Source organism: Hyaena hyaena, unplaced genomic scaffold (genome assembly GCF_003009895.1).
Source record: "Hyaena hyaena isolate Hyena2069 unplaced genomic scaffold, ASM300989v1 scaffold_584, whole genome shotgun sequence".
Lineage (NCBI taxonomy): Eukaryota > Metazoa > Chordata > Mammalia > Carnivora > Hyaenidae > Hyaena > Hyaena hyaena.
Genome location: NW_024081205.1, coordinates 1,191,712 through 1,218,024, shown reverse-complemented (window position 1 = coordinate 1,218,024; position 26,313 = coordinate 1,191,712). Strand labels below are relative to the sequence as shown.

Here is a 26,313-nt window from a genome sequence, read left to right as displayed (position 1 = left end):
ACCTTGAAGGCAAATGGACACCCCTTGCTAAATGTGATCTTAGGGAGCTCTCATGAGCTCTCATTTGTAATCTCATATTACAAATATAGATTACATTTAAAATATGGTAACTGCCCAATAAACTCTCAAAGGAAAGCACAATATGTAAGAACTATAGTATCATCTTAAATTTTTTTTAACAGTGTGAAAGTCTATGGGCAACATATATAAAAGCTATACACACACAAAAAAATCTAAGCTTTCTAGAACTCCAGCTGCCTCTACTCATTAGAGGATACACATAAAACATTACCCCTAATAATTTTAATAATTTTAATTTCTACTTTGTGGGAGCCATCAGATTTCGATTTCTTTGTCTTTATCCATGATTCTGGTCTTTACCCATACAGAAGTAACACCAAATCACTTTCATAGACGGTCTTAACTTCTACTGCCAGCTCAGGGTCAGCAGTCAGGGCTAGGATAGAAAGGAGGACTGATTAATAGAGCTTTAAAGGTGGCTGAGATGTCTTAAAACAAAGAAATGCCCAAAATGGTTCTACATCTTTCTAGTTCAAAAATCACTTAAATCACTACTTCTAGCCCAATTATATGGGACTATACTTTCTCTAGGACAAAGGCTTGCTTCCTTTAGTGTTTTGGCAATCAAGGATATAACTGATACGTTATGGACAAGCAGTTACAGAAAGGAAATCAGGAAATGGAGATAGAGACAGTATCCTCACAGGATGAGGCAGGCTCAATGCGTCTCTATCTGGTCATTATATTTAAGGAAGGAGTCACAAAGAAGAACGCACTGAAATGCACCAATAAACATGCTGGGCTGTTAAAAAGGAGGGAGCTTTGGGGCACCTGAGTAGGTCAGACAGTTAAGCATCCAACTCTTGATTTCAGCTCAGGTCATGATCTCATGGTTTCTAAGACTGAGGCCCGCACTGGGCTCCGTGTTGATAGCTCAGAGCCTGCTTGAGATTCTCTTTCTCTCTCTCTATCCCTCTATGCTCATGCACACATGCTCACTCACGCTCATGCACGCACACTCTCTCTCTCAAAAATAAAGAAAATAAGCTTTAAAAAAAGGAGAGAGCTTTGTCTAAACATGGGTACAGAATTTTCAATGAAGGGTGCTAACCCTCAAAGCATTCATCTTTGTAACCCCCAAAGCTTAGCACAAGTTACATCAGAAAGTCTTTTTATCAAATTGACATTGTAAAGCAAATTAAAAAAAAAAAAGGGAAGCTTATTTTGCCACGTTTCTTGAGCACATTTCTTTGCTCCACTGATCTACACAAAGATGTAATTAAGGATTCAGAAATCAAAAACATTAATTATAGTAACATACAAACCTATCTTTGGTGGGTAAGTCATTACAGAAATAAAGAATGTGGTATTTAAAAAAAAAAAAAGGCTTTTAATCAAAGCTGAAACAAGAGTATTCCTTTCCATTCCATGCCTTCCCTCCCTGACACCATATTTACAGAGAGCAGTCTCTAAAAGGAAAAAACAACCTGAAGTGGTAGAATTTTTTATGGATTGTTCTCACTCTAAATAGAGTTTAGATTTAATTTAATTTAATTTAAATAAATTAAATGTACCATCTTGTCAATTACTCAAACTATCATCACAGATTGCAAAGCAGTTCACATGTCTACTGGATTTGGGTTATTGGCTCAAAGCTGATTACCTAACAACTTTTCTGTACAAGTAGGGCCCAGGAGCTAAAGATCTAGAGAACCCACCCTTCAGAAGAGACCAGCAGCTTGGCCTTGGGGAGCACGTTGGGTTTCCTCATCAACCCCGCCCAGAGCAAAGCTTTGGATGGCAGCTCACTGTCGGCTACAAAGCAGTAATTTGGAAGGCACGTAATCCAAAATGAATTTGTATCCACCTATATTTTTTTAATCAGTTTACTATTTTCCAGTTAAATTCTTCTAAAGGATAAATCTCATGGAGCAAATGCTGTCTTTTGTGGAAAAATCCATAATAGAGCATGTTCAAGTTTACAAAGTTATTTTCAGATACCAATCCACATATACAATTTTTCCAAACAATATTTATCTACCTCCCTGTCCTCTGAACCAAAGCGAGGGACACTCCACAAAGATTTGAAAGGTGAAAAACAGCCAGCTAATGATTCCCTTGAAGCCAATGACGGGCAAAGTGAGGGTTTCAGCAAAAGGCAGATGTGACAATTTGCCAAGCCTTTCAAAACGTCCTCCTAAATATCACCAAGTTCAGGGATGTGGGCAAATGGATTCATTGGTAGAGATATCCTGAAATTCCTGAACTTACAACAGACATTCTCTCCCTTATCCCTTCCTCTAATTTTGAAAGCCTCTAATCCCTTGCACTCATTCCCTTCCAGTATGAAATACCTAAACTAATTTCCTTTCTCCTGATCAACTCCTGACTAATCCAATAAGGAATACAAATTATTCTCAGATTGATTACTTTGATGTTTAAAAAGCAAAAGTTAATTTTATTTAGTTCAAACAAATGGTTTAACTTAATATTAATATTTCCACCGCATCAGAGGAAAATATTTCTACTTAGTCATTTCCAACTACCCTTCACCCTCTGCCACAACCTGGCTTCATTTATCATCTGGTCAGTTGATTCACCAGCATTCATTTGACCACTGAGCACTGCCCTTTATTGAATGTTGACAATGAACTCATAAATCATTAATAAATCTCCAATTTATAGTTAAAAACACCGAAGTTTAGAGATGTTGCATGACTTGCCCTTGGTCCCACATTCATGAATTAGAAGAATTTGAAGAAATCAAACTAGACACCATCTTATGCCTGAACTCTTTCTGCCACAGTAACTGACTTTTTCACCATAATTGATAAGTAATGTTAAGAGAGTGGTCAATATGAACATTCTTGGCGATCAATGTAAGGTAACCATAAACTGTTTTGTGACAGCATCTGCTTTCTCAAATCTCTCCCTTGCTGCCAGATATGGTGGAAATTTTCCCAGCTAGTTCATGGTGGTAGATGTGTGGCTTCTAAGATGTCGTGAGAACCTACTGTCACATGGGTCCAGTGGAAGGGGTTCTCAAGAGTCAGAAGAGCTCTAACAAAAGGTTTGACTAAAACAGATGAAATTAATAAAATGACAATAACAACAACAATCGCAAAAACATTATTCCCCAAATGTCACTAGATGATATCTAGCTACACTGTCCTATTCTTCTATGAAACACACATATTGACATATTTCTCCCAAGAACCATCACTTCCTTCAACTGTCTTAACTTAATTATAGAAATTCTGAAGCTCTAACAGAAAAGATTTGCTTTTTGCTGGGAACAATGCAACAGCAGAATCTTCTCTTTGCCAGTCAGCCTCCTCAAAATATGCCCACTGGACTTCACAGTGAGAGGTTTGGCTTCACCTGGGGGCAGGAACTGCACCACCAGCAACTTTCCCTGCCAATCCTTCTACATGACAAAGCACATATGAATGCAAATAAGCTAATCCTTCTTTGGAAGAGTAAACTGCACCTGGCAGTCAGCTTATAGGAGCACCAGACAGAGAAGATGTGATTGTGAGGTACCTGGGGAATTGCTACAAAACAGGCTGGGAAAATCCCCACCTGGGATGCCTGAGATAAAACCTAATCACCTGCTGGGATAATTGGGCTCTGAATAAGATACATGCTAATAATAGCAGCAAGTCATAGGTTATTAACCTGCCTAAAGGTTAGGAATATTTGCCTATTGATTATAGAATTCCTGAGAATAGCTAAGCCAACAAACCTCAAATAAGTAAACCAAATGAAATTCTACAAAAAGCAACTGTGCATCCCAGTAAGTGACAAAGAAGATATCCAGGGATAGGTCATCCTCTCAAATAATAGCACATAGAGAATTTTCTTAGAGAACAACATGCATCTCTACAAAAGGTGGGAAACCCCACCACCACCTCCACCAAAACATCAAAAAAAAAAAAAAAAAGTTGGTACAGAATATAATTAGGAACAGGAAAATATTCTTTAAAATTTTCGTAAATATATGGTCTCATTTTCTAAAACATGCCCATTTAATTTCTCTCTACACTCTGGATTTCCTAATGACAAGAGATGGTTTTAAAATATGTCCGCTTTATCATTAGTACTGCTCCTATTGAAAGATGGGAGTTTATCCTCCCTCCTTAAATATCAGGGACTTGCTCGTAACCAATGGGATGCAGAAGTGATGCTGCAGGCCCTCCAAAGCTAGGCAGCTTCCATCTGGTTCTCTTGGGACACTCATTCTAGGGAATTCATCTAATCAATGGCTACCCTGAGATCACCATGCTAGAGAAGAAGAGTCAAGAAAGAAACTCTTACGCATAGCCCCAGCTACAGTCCCTATGAGACCTAGCCATCAGCTTCAGCTCCAAGTCATGTGAGTGAACCATCTTGGACGTCCTGCCTGTCAAGCGTTTAGACAACTATAGTAATAGCCAACATGTGATCACAACTGCACAACAGACCCAATCAAGAGCTGCCTAGTCAAACCATTTCCAAATTCCTGAGCCACGAAAACAGGAGCAAATGAAATGATTGTTTTTTCACACCATTAAGTCTTAGAGTAATTTATTATGCAAATCATTGTTGACCATTCCTCAAATTTCCAACAAATCACAGTCAGCTTTTTAATGCCTTTCAATTTATAAAGTACAATCATATCATCTCATTTAATTTTTATAAATATCATGTGAAATATGTACAATTATCATGAGTTGCAGAGATTTAAACAAATGCTTATTATCACAATCAGGACTCAGAACCACATAATTTTATTCCCAGGGCACTTAACACTGTACTGACTCTCAAATGTGGTGAAATATTTTAAGTGGCTAAAAATCGTATCTATTCAAAAGTGCTCAGTGACAATGAAACAATGAACAGCATTGGTCCTATGCTTGATATTTCCAGAAAGACTGTCTCTTCATACATTTACATGTTCTTATAAAATTTTTAAAACAATAATAAAGCAATTCCTGGAGAATCTAGATGGCAGCCAATTCTTATATTCCTTTGAAAGTAACATAGTGATTTCTTGTGATTTTACCTTCAACATTATAAGGAGCAGACCAGGTTTCAAGAGGTGAAATAAAACTGAATTTTAAACAGGCATTCAGAGACTGATATTTCATACTAACTCCCTAGTTTTCACATCTCAAACATACATTGGGAATTAACCAATTGGGGTCCTAAAAATTTAGAATTTGCTTAATCCTAAAAGAGTTTGCCAAATCTTGCATGTCGTCTCGGTATTTGGAGTTCCCCTGTATTAAATTTTTACAATGGCTAAATCAACAAAACACATTTACTTTTTCCTATTAAGGGCACTGAGGTGATGCAAAGAGGTATAAAATGTGCTTCCAGCCTTACAAAAGCTTACAGTCTGGTTAGGGTTATTCAGAGATAAATTTGTATGATGTGGTAGAAAGTATACTGAATTAGGAACATATTTCCCTACATACCTAAAAAGGGCACTATAAAGATTAAGAAAGGAAATGCTTTGGAAGTCACAAAACACTAATATAAAATAAATGTGTAGGGCCACCTGGGTGGCTCAGTTGGTTAAGATAATCTGACTGATTTCAGCTCAGGTCATGATCTCACAGTTCCTGAGTTCAAGCCTCACACCAGGCTCCATGCAGCCTGCTTGAGATTCTCTCTCTCTCTCCTTCTCTCTGTCCCTTCCCTGCTCATGCTCTCATCTCTCTCTCAAATAAAACTTAAAAATTTTTTTATTATATGTCTAAGTTAAAACAGAAAGGTTTCATTCAAAATGGTGGCTAGATCCCTGCTCTGTTTTTAGAAAGTTGTTAAATTGTATCTAACTGGCTGATTCCACAGTAAAGGTGCTTAAACTATACCTCACTAGCTTAATTCAAAATATATAGCCCATTGCAGACTACTAACTCCTTCTGATTACATACAACATATGTGAAGAAACAAAAATGTTTTCTAGGAGTTGTAATCAAGATGGACATCAGCAAGACTCCAGGAATTCCCCATCAAGTATGGATCACCAAAAGTCAAGTCAAGCTGAGGTTTACTAGCATAATAAATTATGATGCGTTTTAATTAAATTGAAAACAAAAACAAAAAATATTATAAATATAAACCATTTCTATAAATTTCTTGGAGCAACGTATCTAGAGTATATGAGAACAAATCTTTACATAATCCATGAATGTGATGAAGTCTTCATTTTCCTGAAGTTTTGGTTTGTTTTTGTTTTCTGTCACCACATGACATGACATGTTCCAGAGAAATAAACCAGAAAACCGGGTACAGTTCTTTTGTACCAGGGACCTAAGCGAATGCTATCAGGAAAATATCACTAAGAAATATGGGAGTCTCTTGAACCATTAAGAATACAGACCGGAAGATACCGGTTTCTGTTCACTTAATATTTAAAAATAAACCAGTGGACACAACTGCCTTGCTTAAAAGCATTCAGACCCCAGCACGATGGGACGCTGACTTATAAATCAAGACACCAATATCTTCAACGAACTACCACCACGTTGGTCTATAATCTTTTGGCCCACTCTTGGCCTCAGTTTCCTCTCTTGTTAAAAGCAACAATGGCAGTGGAATATAGAACGTTCGAGAAAATCTTACTGAGAAGTTCAAGTTCAAGATGGTGACGTACGAGGATCCTAAGCTCAGCCACGTCTGGGAACATACCACATCTACTGCTACCTATGAACAACTTCCTCCGGAAAAAATCCCCCAGAGCTGGCTGAAGGCCTCCTGTGCCGCAGGCGAAGGCGAGAAGGGCCACCCAGGGGCGCAGCAGCGCCCCGGAGCGGCTGGGACACAATCTCCCCGCAGACTCTCCCCCCACCTCACCCCGCCCCTGGGCCTTTAAGCACCGACGAACCCAAAACCGGAGGCTCTCCCTGAACAGTGAAGAGTTTGAACCCCGGCTCAGGCACTCCCAGCTTTGAAAACCTGCCCCTGAGGGACAAGCCCCCCAAAACCTCTAGTTTTGGAAACCAACGCGGTGGGCGTCCAGCAGATCGACCCACAGACCACAGATCCGAGCAGTTCTCACAGGCCGCGCTCAGACTCACCGGGGTCCCACGCGGAGGCGGCGAACCGGCGGCCCAGACCCTGTGCGCGAGCGGCTGCTTCGACCCGAGGGGCAGGCATCTGGTTTGACTCGAGTTTGGAAGCCCTCTGAAGTTCTCTCGGGGGGGAGAGTGGCAGGCGCCACCTTCGCCTTTTCCTCCACAGCGCCAGGGGCTCCAGGAGGGGAAATTTTAAAAGCTGCGGGCGCGGGTCTCAGGTCAGGCGCCTGATTTTACGTCAAGTGCCTGGGTCTACGTCAGGAGCCGCGGTTTACGCCAGATGCCTGGGTTTACGTCAGATACCTGAGTTTACGTCAGGTGCCCGGTTTACGACAGATGCCTGAGTTTACGTCAGGTACCGGGTGTACAGGTGCTTGGGTCTTATGTCCGATCCCCTCTTTTTAGGCAGATGTCCAGTCTGACACCCGAGCCTCGGTTTTACTTCGGAGGCTCTGGTTTTATGTCTGAGGCCCCCGTTTTTGTGGCTGCCACCAGGGAACACTTCTTTCACCTGACTTTGGTGGACAACAGGGCTTAAGCTTGCGGTCTCGCAGTCACATACGTTTGCACACTTTCAAATTATTGTATGAGGGTCTGGCTTTCATTCAACTTGTATCCAGGTGCCCACTGAGATTCTCCCCCGCCCCACCATCTTGGGGACACTGAGGGGTCTTCCCTCAACTGCTGGCAGCCACTAAAAATAAAATAGGCCGCTTGGACAATCACAAAGGTTTGAAAGACAACCAAGAACTAGAACAGGATTGAATAAGTTTCATCTCCTGAAGGAGACACTCTTTTTTTATCTAAATGTGTCGGGAGTCCACGACACAGGGAGTCAAGCAGAATGAAGAAACAGGAATATTCTACAAAGAACAGGATAAAACCTCAGGGAAAAACCCGAATGAAATGGAAATAAATAATTTCCGGTAAAGAAAATCTTACTGAGCACTGATCAGTGGAATGAAGAAATGGAGGTGGCTAACATGGTAAAGAGAAATAACAAGGAAAAATAAATCAACAAGAAAAATATCAGATACTGAAAAGTACTATAAGTAGTACTAAAGTACTACTTGTAATAGTGCATTAAAATAGCAGTAGTAAAATACAGCTGATGTGCAGGGTTTCTCAACCTTAGCACTTCACATTTTGGATTGGACAATTCTCTGTTGTTGGGGCTTCCTGGTGCATGGGGGAATATCTCCGAGCATCCCTGGCCTCTACCCACTAGATGCCAGTATGCCTCCTCCAATGTGATAACAAAAAATGTCTCAGGACATTGCCAAATGTCCCAGCGTGGAAAGAGAAAAATCACCCCCCCACACACACACACCCGTTGAGAACCACTGCAAAACTCACTAGATGATACCTTTCAGCTCTAAATTTTTATCATCATACTGACACCAGAATATAACACTGAACCTGCCCCATCCTCCCTTTTCAACCAACCTTTGTAATTATAGATGCCATCCTCTTCTGTACCCAATTGTAAAACTTGCTGAGCTGTTTGCCTCAATAACATTCCAAACCTGTATTGTAGGAATTGAAAACACTGTCAGACCCTGTAAAATAGATGACAGGGTGTCCTGAACTATTGACATAGTTAAGAAACTCGATGAATAGTGCTTCTAAGCTATTATCCTGAGACCGACAGGAATGCTGTAGACTTTCTCCAAATGAAAGCACTCATCTTCACAGTTATAAAAGACAACCCATTACCATGGCAGGAAATCAAAACTGCAATAAATTTCAAAAGAGAAGAATGATGAGGAGGAGGCATAAAGGACTGGAAGAAAAATCCCAAGTGAGAACATGCTCGTCGCATCAAAAGGGAGGAAGGCTCGATCAGACTTTGACAGCTCTAGTACAGGGAGTGGTCTGACGCTGCTGGTGAACAAAAAGACACAAGAAAACCAGTTTTCTTGACTTTGTCAAGAAGTCTCGGCAGTAGTGTTTAGACAAGCCCTTCTCTCCATCATCCAAATCATTTTCAAATTAAGTTGAAACCATGACAAAGAAAATCTTTATATTTGATTCTGGCTACAGAGAAACACCATTTGGAAGCTGTTAAATAGCTCATGAAATTAACATTCACACCTGAATAAAAGTCCCCCCATCTTCCTTTATTTGTGCTAAAATTTTAGGGCATATCCCAGAGGAGATTTTTGAGCAAGAAACTCCAGGAAATATTTTAATGAGCATAAGGAGAAATAATTGAGCAATTAGATATTTATAGCAAATAGAAATTGGTTTTCATGAGTTACTTTTTCTGCATAATGTTCTTATAGATTCATAAGCTCACCTTTAATAGGGAATTAATACGACTGGTTATCATCCAAAGTTGATTGTGGTTATCTGTTTACTAATCAACTATATTAATAAATTTAAAGAAACAAAACATCTGAAATCAAAGAAAATGTTAGAATAATTGTTTTTTGTTGCTTTTCTTAAGAATTTATTACATTTAACTGGTACAGCCCCTCTGGAAAACAGTGTGGAGGTTCCTCAGGAAACTAACAATAGAACTCCCCTATGACCCAGCAATAGCACTGCTAGGAATTTACCCAAGGGATACAGAAATGCTGAGGCATAGGAGCACATGTACCCCAATGTTCACAGCAGCACTCTCAATAGCCAAAACATGGAAAGAGCCTAAGTGTCCATCAACGGACGAAGGATCAAGAAGATGTGGTTTATCTATACCATGGAATACTACATGGCAATGAGAAACAATGAATTCTGGCCATGTGTAGCAACATGGATGGACCTTGAGGGTGTTATGCTGAGCGAAATAAGTCAGGCAGAGAAGGACAAATATCATATGTTTGCACGCATAGGAGGATTAGGAGGAACTTAATGGAGGACAATGGGGGAGAAGAAGGGGGGAAATAGTGGGGGAAAGGGGGAGAGGCAAACCGTGAGAGACTCTTGAATGCTGACAAAAACTGAGGACTGATGGATGGGGGGGAGGGGGATGGGCATGGAGGAGGGCACTTGTAGGGATGAGCACTGGGTGTTATGTGGAAACCAACTTGACAATAAACTATTTGTAAAAAAATAATAATAAAATAAAATAAAAAAGAATTTATTACATTTAAGATTTCCCTTAAATAAGGGGCGCCTGGGTGGCTTAGTCGGTTAAGCGTCCGACTTTCTCTTAGGTCATGATCTCGCGGTTCGTGGGTTCGAGCCCCGCATCGGGCTCTGTGCTGACTGCCAGCTCAGAGCCTGGAGCCTGTTTCAGAGTCTGTGACTCCCTCTCTCTCTGACCCTCCCCTGCTCACGCTGTCTCTGTCCTAGAAATAAATAAAAATATTAAAAAAAAAAAAAGATTTCCCTTAAATAAGAAGGATAGGTTGGAGAGGGCACAGGAGTCAGATGCCTTAAAACGCCTCCTCTACTAGGGTGCCTGGGTGGCTCAGTCAGTTAATCATCCAACTCTTGATATCGGTAGTGAGATGGAGCCCCATGTCAGGCTCTGGGATGGCAGCATGGAGCCTGCTTGGAAATCTCTCTCTCTCTCTCTCTCTCTCTCTCTCACCTAAATATTATTTCTCACCAAAATAAATACACACTTAAAAAAAAAAAAACTCCTCTACTATTCATCAGCTACATGATGCTGTTAATTCACTCAACATTTCTAAGAATCAAGCTTCTCATATATGGATTGGGTATATCAATGATATGCTATTCACAGGTGGCTGTGAAGATGAAAAGAAATGACATGTGGGGTGCCTGGGTAGCTCATTCAATTAAGCATCTGGCTTTGGCTCAGTTCATGATCTCACGATTTGTGAGTTCTAGCCCCAAGTTGGGCTCTGTGCTGGCAGCTCAGAACCTGGGGCCTGCTTCAGTTTATATGTCTCCCTCATTCTCTGCCCCTCCCCCACTCATGCTCACTTGCTCGCTTGCTCGCTCTCAAAAATAAACATTAATAAAAAAAATTTTAATGACATGTAAGAAAACATTTTGCAAACTATTAAGTTCTATCAAATGCTGTTTTGTTATTATTGAATTAACATAAAATGTGACTACGATATGGTTTACAGAAAGCTTTCAAGCATGCAGATGAGCCAAAAGGGGCTTAAGGTTCACCTGAGTTTGATTAAATTTTAGACATACTTCTTCCTAACTCTGAGCATTGACCTCCCTTTCCTCAGAGGGTTTTCTTTAGAAAACCCCCTAATTTCTTTCTCTGTCCCTTTGACATGTAAATCTTTTTAAAGGGCTCTTGCCCATTTTTAAATCCAGAAATATCTTCATCTAAGAGCTGAGAGCCATCTTTTTGAAATGTTAGCATCAGGGGACAGCTCCCATTTTCCATGAGAAGGAACTTCCATGGGCACTTTGCTCCAGAGAAAACTACCTTCTCTCATGCAGATAAGGAAGATTTTCCTTTTCCTTTGGGTTAGGTCAATTAGCAAACACAAACAACCTATGATTCCTCCACACCCCAACAATTAAAAGCTCTCCCAGCCTTGTCTGAGCAGAGTTGAGTTCACACTTTAATTCTGGCCTCTCTCCCCTACCTAAACAGCCTTGAATAAAGTCCTTGCCTGCTAAACTTTGTCCTGTACAATTCTTGCTTTGACACGTATCTGCAAAAGAATGAAAATATTCTGGGATGCATTTGCCACAAAATTTAACAACCTCTGACCCTACTTGTGACTCACCTGGTCACATTTCACACTGGTCTCTAATACATTATAACCTCCTGGAGCTCCTGGGTGGCTCAGTGGGTTAAGCATTCAACTTTGGCTCAGGTCATGATCTTGTGGTCTGTGAGTGGGAGGCCCACTTCAGGCTCTGTGCTGAAAGCTCAGAACCTGGAGCCTCCTTTGGATTCTGCGTCTGCCTCTCCCCCTGCCCCTCCCCCTCTCTCACACTCTCACTCTCACACACAAAAATAAATATTAAAAAAAAAAAAAAAAGATTAACCTCCTGGAGCAGAGGGACTAATCTAAGAACTGACCACATCTAACAATGGCCTCTCTACATAAGCATGTGTTTATATATGTGAATCAACATGCAGCATTGATGTTTCAGTATCTGAATCTAATTTCAGGGTTTAACTTACTTGAAAATGGAGCACTGGAAATGTTTCTACAAGCAGCATTAGGGTGATGCTGCAAAGCACCTTGCCAAATAAATGCATTTCTTTTTTTTCTTTTAACCACTTTATTGAAGTCTGATTGACATACCAGAAGCTGTACGTATGTAATGCATACAAAGTGAGTTTGGAGATAAGTATACACCCATGAAATCACTTCCAAATCTTTCCCTGCACCCTCTTTATTTATTATTTTGTGTGTGTGATAAGAACACTTAATATAAGATCTATCCTCATAGCAAATTTTTAAGTATACAATACAGTATTGTTCACTATAAGCACGGTAGATCTTTAGATATTATTCATCTTCTATAATTGAAACTAATTGTCTTAGACTAATATTTCCCTATGTCCCTTCCCCCCCGTCCCTGGCAACCACCTTTCCACTTGCTGCCTCTAAGATCTACACTCTTCATGTAAGTGGTATAATGTAGTATTTATCCTTCTGTGCCTGGCTTCATTTCACCGTTATGTGAATCCTTTGGGTTCATCCATGTTGTTACAAATGACAGGATTTCCTTCCTTTTTTAAGACTAAATAATATTTCATTTTATATGTATTCCACTTTTTCATTCATCTGTTGATGGACATTTAGGTTGCTTCCCTGACTTAGCTATTGTGAATAATGTTAAAATGAACACAGTAGTGCAGATATCTATTCAACATAGTGATTTAATTTCTTTGGATATACACCCAGAGTGGAATTGCTGGATCATATGGTCATTCTATTTTAATGTTTTGAGAAACCACATCCTGTTTCCCACAGTGGCTGCCCTAGTTTATAGTCCCACCAACAGCACACAAAGGTTCCCTTTTCTCCACATCCTCCCTAATTTTTACCTTCTGCTTTTTCATGGTTTTTAATCACAGGTGTGAGGTGATAGCCCATGGTGGTTTTGGTTTGCATTTCCCTGTTGAGTGATGTTGAGCCCCTTTTCATACACCTGTGGCTGTTTGTATGCTTTCTTTCAAAATAAAAATACATCTCAATACAACTCTATAAAATGATGACTTTGGGAGATGTATTATAGAGAGGTAAATGTACAAATTTCCAGAGATAGCCATTTCAAACATTTGTCAATATTAAATATAATTTGAACATAGTTAATTTACCCCCAAAATGTCTTTACTGAAAGACGCAGAAGGAATAGACGTAGCGCAGAAACAAGACAAATGAGAGGAGCACCATGTCTTAGGGGAAAAAGCTAAGGAATCTAAAACTCCTCTCTTAAAATCCTTCAATAATTTCCAATTACTTCAAGCATAAATTAAATCACCTCACCATACCTTTGGCAAAACCTTCGGCAAAAACTGGACCAGACCAAATTGCTCCGCTTACTGGCTTTGCATTTTTTCCTATATCCCTGATCCTCATTGTCTTCTGGTAAACAGAGAGGAACTGCCTGAAATCATCTAAGAACCTAAAATAGCCAAATCTCTTAATACCACTACCTAAAACCTTTGTTTATGTAACAGGGTTTGCAAATGGGTAATATAATCTTTGTATCACATCCAAACCCAAAAGCCCCATGAAATCTCCTTCCATCCCAATCTGATCAGTACTCTATATTTTCCAAAGCAAGTACATGTCTATTATCATCATCACCAGCAGTGAGTTACATATTATTATTACTAAGTTCAATTTATTTGTGAGAAACTTGATGCTAATGGAATTTAATTTTTAAACCATTATGAGATATAATTAAATATGAAACCTGCACATATTTAAGATATGCAATTAGATGCTGAGAGTTTAAAGGTCTTATTTGTGTATCAGGATAGGACTTAAGAAAGACCTTACACCCATTTCTCTGTGGGATGATCAGATTCCCAGGGGTAACAGAAGCAGTCTTTGATTCTGTACACCCTGCATGTTCCCAGAAGGACTTTAGGACCAGAGTGCACCCACAGTGATAAAAGATGCACATGTCATCCCCAAGACAACTGAGAGGGTTAATTTAAGGTTTGAACTGGATTCCCCAGAGCACAGAGTGAGAATGACTGGTGCGTCTCTAAAATAGTCTCAGGAACACAAAAGACAGAGGGGCAGAATGGCTTCTTCTTGGACCCAGGTTGAGCTTCTTGAAAAACCTGCCTGGGAGAGCCTCTCCACAGACAGGCTGTGTTAATGGCTGACAAGCATTATTCCAGGAATTTTAAGGCCATGAAAATTGATCTCCAAAAGGCAGAATGCTGCTGAGTCTCCAACTTGGTATAGCCATCGCCATGCAGTTAAATCTTTGATTCTTCACTTACATTAACGGAATCTGCATCCTCTGCCAGTGTCTGTTGATATCTCACTGCCAATCACTTTCTTCCTTGTGAAAAATATGCAGAGAATCACAAAAACTCATAAGTGGTAGATTTGGTGGTTCAGAAATTCCAATTGCATATCCAATACTCTTCTACTGTCTGCTTAATATTTAAAGGAATCCTATAATGCAAACCTTATAAATCACAGAACTTATCCCAAGGTTTATAATCAGAAAAGAATAAATAATGTAAAGCTGTTGGGGGAGTTCTGTCTCTGATTAGGATGTGGAATGGTGCACAAGACCATCATTCCCATGGTAACAACAAGAAAAAAAAAAAACACTTCTATAAAGCTATCAAAGAGCAGTGGATGGATGCAAAAAAGCCTTAATGAGCTAAATTCCAGAGAGAGACAAGCAAGGAGTTGCCAATGCTTCCACACTAGCGGCAAATTCCAATCTGACTACAGATACGGGAAAGAGCACACTCATCATAGATGGAAGAGGGAGGTGTGAGGAGACCAGCCACACTTTAGCAACAGTGAGGCCAGCAAAAGAAGGTGAAATCTGTAATAGCTCAAAGAGTAAAATCATTGTTCAGGCCCAACGTATTTCCCCCTCTTCCATCCCCTAGAAGTCGTTCTCTGAGAAAGCAGCAGAAATTGTTATGAGGACAGGGCTAAAAGACAGACAAAATTTTGGCCATTTTATGGTGTTAAGATCCCAGGGCCCTGCAAAATTTGAATCCATATGGGAATCATAACCACCTAAGCTAAAAATCAAACCCCTTCAAGTTCAAATCCTGGGAGGATCAAAGAGATTTATTTGTCCCTCAGTTGTAGCAACAGTAGTAAAGAAAGTTGGGGATTGAGCTGAAGGACAAAGTTAAATCCCCTAAATCATATTTGAAATCAGACATAAACTAACTGCAGCTGCAGTCCAGCCCTGGCCCAATTCAGAGCAAGGGGAATCTAAAGAAACAGACCCTGGCTAGGCTGCCTGATTGAAGTAAATTCTTGTACCCTCTGGGGAAAAAAGAAAAGAAGAAAGAAAAAACATCATATTTCACTGTTCTTCAATGACTAGCATAGAATAAAAATTTATAAAATATGTAAAGATGGAGATAAATTGACCCATAATCAATAGAAGGAAATTCAATAAAGGTAGACCTACTAATGACTCTGCTATTGAAATCTACAAAGACTTTAAAACAACTGTTTTAAATGTTTTTTTTTTTAAGGCAAATTGAATCCGTTAAAACATTAAGAAATGGTGGATTTGATGACAGATCTGTAAACTAAAAAATAAATAAAATTCAAACTATCAAATGGAAAAGAAATTATGCTTTTAAAAAAGTAATTGAATTCTGCCAGAGGCCACAATCCGTCTCTGCCTGGACCTCTTCCTGGAGACCTGTCCACGTTGTTGCACGTGGCTTCCATCCCAAGAGACAGAAAGTAAAGGCTGCTAGTTTCTGGTGTCAAGCAGCCACAGAACCTAAATTCAAGAGTGGAGACACAGACCTCACTTCTCAGTGGGAGGAGTGTCACAATTTGGAGACCACTATTAACCTCACCAGAGCAAGAGGCTGGAGAAACAAATTGTGGTGTATTGATAGATACAATGTACTATGTATTTCTACTTAGCAATAAAAGGAAAGGGCCATTAATACACACAGCATGGACATATTTCAAAAACATAATGTTTAGTGAAATAAGCCAGACTCAGAGGAGGAGTAAATACTGAATCACTCTATTTAGATGAAGTTCAAGAACAATAAAAAATAAATCAATAATGACAGAAATCAGGAGAGTGTTTGTCCCTGAAGGAGCAATGGACTGAAATAAGGCAGAGAAACTTTGGAGGTGATGAAATACTCTGTATCTTCATTTTCACGTTACTTTCATAGATTTTTACATGTGTCAAAACTCACTGGACTGTACACTTAGGATTTCTGTACTTTACTATATATAAACTAGAGCAATATAGAACTGATCAAGACACAAATATTACTTTTCTATAGTTTATTGTCAAGTTGGTTTCCATATAACACCCAGTGCTCATCCCAACAAGTACCCTCCTCCATGCCCATCGCTCATTTTCCCCTCTCCCCCACCCCATCAGCCCTCAGTTTGTTCTCAGTATTTAAGAGTCTCCTATGGTTTGCCTCCCTCCCTTTCCTTAACTATTTTTTCCCCTTCCCCTCCCCTATGGTTCTCTGTTATCAAATAAAATATTATTGAAACGCAAGCACTTGCATAGTTCCAGATTGGAGACTAATTTGGACAATGAGCTATAAGAAACAAAATTAGGACCTCTGGAAATATTTTGTTGTGTTTATGGTATTAGGTGAGATAAGATTTGTTGATCTATAAAGACCAAGATAGCTAGCTGAAAAAAGCACATTGCAAAACAATACATGTGGTATGATATAGTACTGTTGAAAGTATCTTACAGAGGATGTTTAAGGCAACGAAAATACTCTGTATGATGCAATCATGGTGGACCCTGTCAGTATACATTTGTCCAACCCATAGAAGACTCACCAAGGGTGAGCCCTCATGTAAACTGCAGACTGTGTGTGATAATAATGTGTCAATGTAGGTTTGTCAATGGTAACAAATGTTCACATTCCCGTGGGGGATGTTGATAGTTGACAGAGTGCATGCATGTGTTGGGAGAGAGGATATATGTGAAATCTCTGTATCTTCCTCTCAGTCCTTCTGTGAACCAAAAACTACTCTAAAAACTAAAATCTCAAATATATATATATATTATTACTTACATAAATTTGTAGGAAAAGTGCAGGTGGATGGATATGCTCTAGGGTGTTACTGCAGGAATCTCTGTGCATTGGGAAATGTATGCTTCTATTTCATATTTTTGCTTGCACGGTATTTTCTAATCTCGTAACAATGCACAAGAACTGTTTCTATGATAAAAGTTTGCATGAATAATTTGCATTTTGTGAAAACGGTGCTGAAAAATCATTTCTCCCCCCAAATATGCCATTTCTACCAAGCGCTAATTCAATTAAATTGTATTATGGGTAGTATCTAATATAAGATTGAATAAAGTGTAACAGTAGGTAACCTACGTTAATCAGTGCGGTCTGTGCCTATGTTTAATCCTTGCCGCCTTACAGGAAAGGAGCCATTACGATCTCCGTTGCCGATAGGGCCCGACACAGTCACCAAATTAGCAAAAGTCAGAGTCTCCACTTGTCATTAGTCCTGACTATGTCAACACTTTTGGAGTGAATGCTACCATTGGGTCATCTCCTTCTGTCTCAAAACACTTTTTAGAGATTGCAGAGGTTCACATGGTGAAACCAGGGACCCAAAGAAGTAGCTTGCCCGAGGTCACCAGACAGCCAGTGGTATAGCGGTAATATGAAAGCTGGTGTGTCTGCCATTGATCAGCAAACACAACACTGAATCCCTCGTGCTACCAGCAGGATGCAGCAATTTCACGTGAACCCCTAACAGACGCTATCACCCCATGCTACTACTGCACAATTTATATAATACCGAGATAAAAGAAGTGATATTAATGTAGAGTTTCTTGAAGGAAATGAGCCCATCCATTTCTTTTAAATGTAGAATTAAAGTCTGATCACCAGAACACTGCAGGTTTAGAACATACCGCGTTAGCCTCGGTGCTTGCTGAAGGATGAGTCAAGGAAACATTCCATGTATCCCACAAATGTGTTTGCAATAGTGAAGTCCCTTGCCTCTCACTGTCCTACTGATAAGGTGAAGCTCCCAATTAGAATTTAGCCTTTAAAACTGGGTACTGGAGGGGCGCCTGGGTGGCTCAGTCAGTTAAGCGTCTCACTTCAGATCAGGTCCTGAGCTCACGATTAGTGAGTTTGAGCCCCGCATTGGGCTCTGTGCTGACAGCTCAGAGCCTAGAGGCTGCTTCAGATTCTGCTTCTCCCTCTCTCTCTGCCTCTCCCCTGCTCGTGCTCTGTCTTTCTCTCTCTCTCACACAAGAATAAATAAAACATTAAATTTTTTTAAATAAAATTAGGTACTGGATGAAACTTTACATTTCTAGAGAAATTCCCTTAGCATGTATTTTATTTTTTACCTTTAAAACACTTAAATAGTGCTTTCTTTGTGCCAGTCACTGTTCTAAATGCTTCACTAGTACTGGCATATTTGATTCAATCCCCATCACACGCCTACATAAAGAAGTTACTTCTATCATCTATATTTGACTTATGAGGAAACTGAATCACAGAGTAATTACTTAATTTGCCTAAGGTCATACATTTAATAAGAATCTTTTTTTTTTTTTACTTACAATATTCTCTTTGCAAACAAATATGTTTTGTTTTGTTTTTTTCTTACTGGACTTGCTAGGAGGTCTCTAACAGCTCTGGAAGATACTTTCACCTGTAAACATGCATTTTGTTTTCCTCTGTTGTTCTGATATCACATTATGTTTTGCATTCTCTTTGTTCCTAGATGGATACAGGAATAGGGGCAGAACTAAAGACTGAAATCTAGGTAAAATTACAATTATGTCTATAATTCCTATACGCCAGAATAAGTCCTTTGTAACACTAAATCAAGAGAAAAGAATTTGATTAAAGGTTTAATGGCAGTTTAAACTAAACCAGATTTTTAAACAAATATATGACTGAAGTTAATTTAAGAGACTGAATACGTTTAAAAAAAATGGGAGAAGAATGGCAGTGTCTTTTTTAAAATCTGCTGAGCAATTTTAAAGGGGTTAGAAAAAAAGGCAAGAGTATATACAGGAACCTGTCATTGTGCTGCTCAGAGCTTCTCAAAGTGATTTTTCTCCTATGGAGTCCAGAAAAGCAATCAATTTAACAAGGCCCAGGAAAGCATTCAGGAGCCCAGGTATATAAACCACCTGCTAGACGGCAGTGATACTAAGAAATACCTGTTCTTGCCTCAGGTTGCAGATGAGATCCTTCAGCAGTAACAGATTTTCATTTGTAATCATTCACAGCCAATTCCAATTTAGTACTGAGGTGAGAGTTTAGCTTTGCAGCTGAACCGAAGCTGCCTCACACAACAAAGTATTTTTCAATTTTGTTTCTATAATATTCCTTTGTTAGGAAGGGTTGAGAACTGCTCGTGGGCAAGAGATGGATTTCTGTGAAAATAAACACCTGTGTATTTGGATGCTATTTCTTTATAAAGATGCTTATTCATGGATCATTCTTCTGGAAATCACGAGAAAGTTACTGCCAACATGATCACATCAACATAGTTGTTGAGAAGCCAGGTGAACACCTCCTTGGCCAAAAGAATCACATTTACACGGCAAGGGTGCATCTGCAGGCAGGAAGGTGGTGGGACTCTGTGTCCAGAGACACATGTATGTTGTCGTTTGCATAGGCTACCATAATCAAAACTAGTGACTGGGTGGATTAAACAGCAGACATTTATTGTCTCACAATCCTGAGGGCTGGAAGTCCAAGATCTAGGTATTGATGGCTTCTTCTAAGGCCTTTCTTCTTGGCTTGAAGCTGGCCACCTCCCCCTGTGTCTTTACAGAGCCTTCCCTCCATGCACGCCTATTTCCTAATTTCCTCTTCTTATAAGGACTCCAGACTATTCTTATAAGGACCTACCCAATTGACCTCGTTTTTTTTTAATTTTTTAATGTTTTATTTATTTCTGAGAGAGAGAGACAGCATGAGCAGGGAAGAGTCAGAGAGAGAGGGAGATAAAGAATCCAAAACAGGCTCCAGGCTCTGAGCTAGCTGTCAGCACAGAGCCTGATGTGGGGCCCGAACCCACAAACCATGAGATCATGACCTGAGCCGAAGTCGGACACTTAACCAACTGAGCCACCCAGGCGCCCCCCTAATGACCTCGTTTTAACTTAATCACCTCTTTAAGGACCCTATCTCCAAATACAATCATATTCTGAGGTTTTGGGGGTTAGGACTTAGCACATGAATCTGAGGGGACGTAATTCAGCTCAGAGCATTGTATCCAGGCCCTCATGCCTTCTCCCGTCTGTCTACCATGTTCTGAGAAAATTGGATATTTTGGGACCAAGACATCAATCGCAGCAGCCCCGTGTCTCAGAAGCCACATCAATGACTTCAAAAGCTGATGATTTTCTGCCTAAAGCCATTTGAACAGACTTAAGGAGAGAAGGATTTCAACTATAAAATAAATGAGGATCTCAGTTTTTTTAAACTCTGGTGTGACATAGATGTGAATTGAGAATATACCCCAGACTAGAATCAGAATAATAGAAATAAAAGCGACATATTAATTTCTGAGACTCCGCCTAGGCATTTAGCAGAGCCAAAAGGGAGAAGGAGTTGAGAAGTGAAAATAGGAGCCAGGACTCCCCAAGAAAACTTAAAATGCTGTGAGAATACACCATAACGTGAGCCTTCCATGACAACACCCTCATCAAATCAGAGAATCAAGAGGAAATTGGGAAGGGCAGATTATGTGTACATCGGTGGAGCCTTCCTTATAATCAAAGAAGATGCTGTGGGGGCGCTGACACTGTCTATGAATGAGTCAGAAGGCAGCTCATTAGCCTCCCTGTACTCGCTGTGGGCTCTGAACATGTCAGGTTTTCCCACTGTTTGCAAAGTTTGATCCAAAATAGCTCAACCTCCTGAAACGTGAGCCATGGTTGCATTTCACTAAAGCCAGGCCTTGCTGGGGATACCCAGCATGTTAGAGCTAGAGAAGACAATACGCTCATTAAATCCAGAGTCCTTCAGATGGCCCTTGCAGAGCTGACAGATGGCTCAGAACAGGGGTTGTAGTCCAAAGGTTCGGGGTACACACGCACTGCATTGCCAGTTATTACTGTTACTTATTGAGCCTCGTGGTTGCTAAAATGTATTTATAGTTTGAATCCCCGATAGCATATGCAGCTTTTTATGACTTTCCTGACCCCAGAAGAACAGTGGTAAAGATGCTTCTTAGGACACACACACCTGTAGAAATGCGCATGTAATCCAGTTGCCTCATTTCCCACATTAAGAAACAGACAAATGACTGATGCCACTTTTCCAGGGGCAATGCCAAGACTTAAGACATACGTAGCCTAATACCCAGAGTCCTTTCCTGTATGCCATTGAACTTCCTAATGAATACTGGTCTCTGGATTCAGAGGGAGGGACTGCGCAGATATTCAGAAAAACTGAATCTTCAAGTTTGGATGTAATCATTGACATAACATAAATTTAATCCTTGTAAAATATGCGCCAAATACCACATAAAATTTTGGGTCTGGCTTATAATGGGGACATTCAAATAAAGAAAAGCTATCTTTTAAATTGAACAAGTTTAAATTCTCACATTGAACAAAACACATCCACAGATTAACACAGCCTAGTTACTACGTATTATTATAGATAACTGTTCATAGAAGTGTGAGCAAAGGAAACACAAAATTCTCAGCCATGATATCTATCACCTTGTTTTCTGACTACTTAGGAAAAGTGCTATTTTAACTTCATTTTTTTTGTCCCCTAAGAATAGAATCACCAAGTAAAATACAAGATGTCCACTTAAATTTGAATATTAGATAAACAACAAATCGATTTTTAAAATAAGTAGCTCTCAGATATCACATGAGATATACTGACACTGCGTTTTTGTTTTTAAATCTGGCAATTCTGCCTACACCCAGTGAAAAGGCCTTGGGATAAGTAATAGAAGAAAAGTTCAATAAAAAGTGACAGTAAGGAAAAGCCAGGGAAGGGGTGGTCATCATTCAAGAATGGAAACTCAATTCTGAAGTGTAAACTCAAGTATAGGAGATGAGAAGCTAAGGAATAATTTTATCGCTTAAATTACATTTCCTACATTCTCGACCAGAGCCTCAATGAAAACTACCAAATGTAAGCCCATTTTTTAAAAGGTAAGTTTGCATCAGTATCATAGCAGAGAAAAATAGTTTAGGAACTATTTCAGGCATAATCCACTTGTGGGTTAGTTTCTTTTTGTCTAATTCAAACGGTTTTATATATGTCTATTCCAGACTCCAGGCCAGGGTATCTGTGCCGAGCTACGCACGTGTTAGTATTCCATAAACATTGTCAAGCCAGTGAATGGACAAAGCCAGTTCCCATTCATGTTTACATTGGCACCTCTCGCTAAAATCAGAGAAAGAAAATTAAAATGTTTTCACGTCCCAGCCAGGTAATGTAAGAAGCGGCCATATGGAAGACACTAAGGAAGGGTTGAGTGTGTGTCTAACTGTACAAGGCTTGCCTCTAGCCTGTCTGCAAATGCTGGTTAAGATGAACCATACAAAGAGGAGAAAAAATATGGAGCTGAACAACACAATTCATAAAGATTTACCAAGTGTACTAAATATCCCAAATTGAAAAAGATCTTGTTATCGAAGAAAGTACGTTACTGCAGAAATTGTGTACATCTCAGAACGTAAAATGGAAGGCTTGGCTTGAAAACTCAGCCAGTTTCCAAGGAAAGCCCCAGTAAAAGGGTTTCCTTGCACCCATGATGAAGCCACCACCCTGAACCAAGAAAGCTTGATGCACATAAACTGATAGCAAGTGCACTATCACACCTTTCTTCCAACACTGACATTTCGGTTCACAATATCTTTTTATATCCCTGTCATTCTCTGTAACCTCAAAACTTAATTCTCTGTGTACTGAGACAAATTTCTCCCGATGTGGAAACATATTGTTACTATATACATTTTTTTCCTAATTGTTACTGATTCTATTAACAACAGTTAATATGCAACATATTTCCAAATATGCAGACCACAGATTAAAAATCTTGCTTCCATGTATTTAACTTAACCTTATCATTTTTCCCATTTTAACAAAAGATGCTTTTCTTCTAACACATTACTTCTTCACCTGTGTCTTGAATATTCTCCTCTTAATTAATATTGGCCACCAACCCCTTCATAAAAGTAATACTCCCTATTTTTCTTCTTAAAAATTCTAAAATACCATCCTTGTCAACATCCAATATTGTAGCAGTTAATATGATGTTAACCAAATGTGACTGTAGGACATGCAAATTTTATTTGCTCAATATTTGGCACTAGACAGCACCAGAAATTTGCATGCATATTTTTTAATGTTTATTTATTTTTGAGAGAGAGAGAGAGACAGTAAGCCAAAGCACAAGTGGGGAAGGGGCAGAGAGAGAGGGAGACACAGAATCTGAAGCAGGCTCCAGGCTGTAAGCTGTTCAGCACAGAGCCCAATGTGGGGCTTGAACTCACAAACCATGAGCTCATGACCTGAGCCAAAGTTGGACACTTAATGGACTGAGCCACCCAGGTGCCCCAGAATTTGCATTCATATTATTACAGCTTTTCCTGTTTCTGTGTGGCCATATATTCATGGATTTTTTGATGGACATATCATGTTCTAGTTAACTGTGATCATTACTTTTCATGTGCAACTTATCATTACCAGGTTATTAGCATAATTCCAAACTGTGTTCCTATTTTCTTTTCAATACCACAATATTTTAAAAATCCCATTAACATTATGAAAACAAAAATACTATCAAGGTTATGCTGTTTCTTTCCACCCCAAGGTTTAGAACAAATTCCCTTTGAAGGAGCCCTGATTTCTATCACTGAAGAATAATATAGGGGTCCTTGGGGTCGGTCATGTCCATGAGACTGTCTCACTCAGACAATGTCTGGATTGATGGTGACAATACAGGTATCTTGACCTTTCTTGGTGACTGAGACTTTTTACACATGGGATCAGGTTTGTCCTCCCGCTTTAATTCCAACCATCCTAACTCTCACCTGTTCTAAAAATCACCTTCTGGGAGCACTTGGGTGGTTCAGTCAGTTGAGCATCCAACTCTTGACTTCAGCTCAGGTCATGATCCCAGGACAATGGGATTGAGCCCCATATTGGACTCTGTACTGAGTGTGGAGCCTGTTTAAGATTCTCTCTCTCTCTCTCTCTCTCTCTCTCTCTCTGCCCTTTTCCCCTGTTCTCACTCTCTCTCCCTCTCTCTCTAAAATAAAAATTAAATTAAATTTAAAAAAAGATTACCTTCTGAGGCACCTGGCTGGCTCAGTTAGAGGAGCATGAGACTCTTGACCTCCAGGTGGTGAGTTCAAGCCCCATGTTGGTTGTGGAGATTACTTAAGTAAATAAAACTTCTAAAAAATCACCTTCTAGGAGCACCTGTGTGGCTTAATCAGTTAAGTGTCCAACTTCAGTTCAGGTCATGATCTTGCAGTTCATGAGTTCAAACCCCCCCCCTCCCCCGTAGGGCTCTGTACTGAAAGCTCAGAGCCTGGAGACTGCTTCAGATTTTGTGTCTCCCTCCCTCTCTGCCCCTTCCCCACTCGTTTTCTCTCTCTCTCGAAAATAAACATTTAAAAATCAATCAATCAGTCAATCACCATGTTGACCAAAGTGTTGGAAACTATAATTTCTTATTGTTGCTTTTATAAATGCCATGTGTTTTCTTTTTTGTCCTTCAAAATGTGTGGCTTTTGCGCCAGGTTTGGGTGGCTCTTGTCTGTATTTACATGCATGAGCATCAAAACGTTAAAAGGAAATACATTTTATTCTTGCCCCAAAGGAAGCATTGAGAATTTGAGGGTATATGAGACTGTTTTTATTTTAATAAAATAAATTTCCCTACTGATCTTATCAGGATATTCAAATTTTATTTTACTTTTCCTCTTATCATGAGCACTAAGTATATGCAGATTAATATCAATCACAGATTCTGTATATACTTAGTGCTCATAGTAAGAGGGAAAATAAAGCTAAATTTGAACATCCAGATAAGATCAGTAAGGAAATTTATTTTATTAAAATTAAAACTATATTTAAGAAAAATACTCATAGAAAATGCACATTAACAAAATCTCTGTACTTATTCATACACAGTTAGACATGTTTGGTATGATTATTTGCTTTGTGGAAGTAAAGTATATTGAAATGGTAGAAACAGACATGGCCCTGTCTACATCATGGAGTTGTGGACATGCAACAGAGGAAAAGAACAGGTGGTCTGGCAATACTGAGACCGAAAAAAGAGGGAGGAGATGGGCTGAAGTTTAGAGTGTATTTGTGTAGAGGATAGTGAATGGAATCAGATGATGGGGAATATTTCGGCTCCAGGAGGAAGAGAATGTGTTTGGCCAAAGAACCTGAGTATGTCTCAGATGTGGTGACCACTATAAATAAGTCAGGGTATATTAAAGTAGGTTGTCTCGCACAGTTCCCATTGGCCAGCACTGTTACATGTAACAGTTGGGGGTGGGGGAGAGGGTGGGATATGAACTCTGAGTAGGAGTGGAACTCGCTCTCCAGAAAGTTTTTCCACATCGGCTTGGGTTGTTAGGCAGGCAGCAGCACAAACCACTCTCCCTGCCCCTTACCCCCACCATTGAAGGGTGGCCAACTTTGAAAGCGGTCAAATGAGTTGGACAGGGATGAACAACAGGCTGAAGGTATTGCTGGGGTGACTGGGTAGCTCAGTCAGTTAAGCGGCTGACTTGATTTTGGCTCAGGTCACATGGTTCCTGAGATGGAGCCCCATATATGGCTCTATGCAGACAGAGTCCTTGCTCTCTGCCCCTCTCCCACTCACACAAACAGGCTCTCTCTCTCAAAATAAATAAACATTTTGAAAAAAAGTACATCATTTAAATAAATTGAAAACAAGTAGCAATCCTCATTCTAGAAATAGGCACCTGAAATATTTGTCTAAACTCTTTTATTATATATCTTCTATACTGAGGAATTAAATATGAAACTTGTAGTTATCATATCATTTATGATGGAACTTTGTGCCCCCCCCAAAAAAATACTGCCCGATAAGAAAGCAACAAATTCCAAATACTTGCAGCACCACAATAAGAATTAACTGTATGC

At 39.6% G+C, this 26,313-nt stretch overlaps 2 long non-coding RNA genes across 2 annotated transcripts in view; both read right to left on the bottom strand.

The window, feature by feature from the left end:
• Nucleotides 1-298: 298 nt before the first annotated feature.
• Nucleotides 299-7,303, bottom strand: LOC120248215. Its single transcript, XR_005532524.1, has 2 exons — nt 7,089-7,303; nt 299-457 (listed from the first exon to the last, which is right to left on the bottom strand). It is a non-coding gene; the product is annotated as an uncharacterized LOC120248215 (long non-coding RNA).
• A 1,234-nt stretch (nt 7,304-8,537) lies between these two features.
• The window catches only part of LOC120248216, a 36,733-nt gene continuing 18,957 nt past the window's right edge, over nt 8,538-26,313 (bottom strand). Inside the window, exon 3 of the long non-coding RNA XR_005532525.1 lies at nt 8,538-8,611. This is a non-coding gene — a long non-coding RNA (uncharacterized LOC120248216). The remainder of the gene's footprint in view (nt 8,612-26,313) is intronic.